Source organism: Epinephelus moara, chromosome 13, assembly GCF_006386435.1.
Source record: "Epinephelus moara isolate mb chromosome 13, YSFRI_EMoa_1.0, whole genome shotgun sequence".
Classification (NCBI taxonomy): Eukaryota; Metazoa; Chordata; class Actinopteri; order Perciformes; family Serranidae; genus Epinephelus; species Epinephelus moara.
The window spans coordinates 1,751,761-1,753,123 of NC_065518.1; the positions used below are offsets into that span (position 1 = coordinate 1,751,761).

Here is a 1,363-nt window from a genome sequence, read left to right on the forward strand (position 1 = left end):
TGCAAAGTGAGCGGTAGGTACGCTCTAAGTCGCGGGCCGTATAATGTAGTGTTACCAAAAAATGTTGCTTTAACAGATCAAAGTCCAGAGGAATGCACAGGCTCAGTAATGCCTGCTGTTCCTATGGTCTATAATCTCATCTGCATTCAGCAGGGACCTGCTAACAAGCTAAAAACACTTAGCAGCAGCAATAATATGCAGAAAGGAAACATGCCCTCAAGTGTCAGGTTTCCTTTCTGCATGTCTATTGTTGGGAAAGTTAAAAGAGGAATCTGACACCGTGCTCTCAGGTCAGCCACATTTCTATAGTTATTTAAAATTCTGCACAAGTTACCAAAACAGTGAAGCTGTGAAGGCATGAGACTGAGCTGTTAATGCACTGTGAGAAAAGTAGTTGTGACATACCTTCAATCCCTTTAACAGTCGAGAAATGTCGAGCCTGCTGTGGATAAGTGAGGCCCAGCGCCTGCATGGAGAAAGGATCCAAACTCCAAACCCGATTATTGTGTTACATAAGGAAGAGTGGGTGTTAGGGGAGGAGGGTGGACCTCAGTATGTATGTGTGTGTGTATTTTGAAGGGGAGGAGAGGCAAAGAGTTTTCGCACAGAGCCCTCCCTCTTTCTCTGCGCTGCACACACACTCACAGAGGAGTAACACAATATCTTCAAATGTTGTGGGGGGTTTTTTGGTGGCTTGCTGTGTGACCTCCACAATGAGCTCATTCCCACAGGAGATATTCCACTGATAAGAAAAATACTTTATCAAGGAAAGAGAAGTTCCAAGAATACAAGTACTTTCTTCTTTATGTACACACAGTGTGTTCAGTCAGTTGAAGAAATGATTGGAGAAGTGTTGCCCCCATGGAGCAGCATGCAAGCTGTAAACACAACAGAGACATATTAGCACCCTATTAACTTGTCATGGCTACGGTTATCCACCTTACACAAATGCAAAAACTAAAGATGGTGAAGCTTCTTTTAGGCAGAATTTCCATGTGGGAAAAATCCAGGAAGTAAAGCAAACGTTGAAGAAGAGTACACTTGCAAGATAAATGTGACACTTTCTAATGTCACAATGGAGGGACAACTACGCAGGTTGATTTTAGCGCTGCTCATCGTGGACTATATTACTGTCATTGTTCATTTTTGTCAAACCATACAGTTTGAAAACGAGGCGCGGCTCCAACTAGAAAACAATGTTTTGATGCATTGGATGTGCTGAATGTGCATATTAAGGCAGTACAGGAGGAGGTGCACATTAATAATCCTCCAGGACTGTAACATGCTCATGTTTAACCCAAACAATGTGTCATGTGACTGCAGTTGCTTCACATCCAGGTCGGAACACCTTCTCACCACAAAC

At 43.1% G+C, this 1,363-nt stretch overlaps 2 protein-coding genes across 2 annotated transcripts in view; one reads left to right on the forward strand and one right to left on the reverse strand.

Moving 5' to 3' along the window:
• Positions 1-546, reverse strand: part of LOC126399442 (UDP-glucuronosyltransferase 1-2-like) — a 5,054-nt gene extending 4,508 nt beyond the window's left edge. Inside the window, exon 1 of the mRNA XM_050059407.1 lies at positions 406-546. The gene's annotated coding sequence lies outside the window, so the exon portion shown is untranslated. The remainder of the gene's footprint in view (positions 1-405) is intronic.
• plaub (plasminogen activator, urokinase b) overlaps positions 1-1,363 on the forward strand; it is a 396,726-nt gene that overhangs the window by 222,501 nt on the left and 172,862 nt on the right. The window lies entirely within an intron of this gene.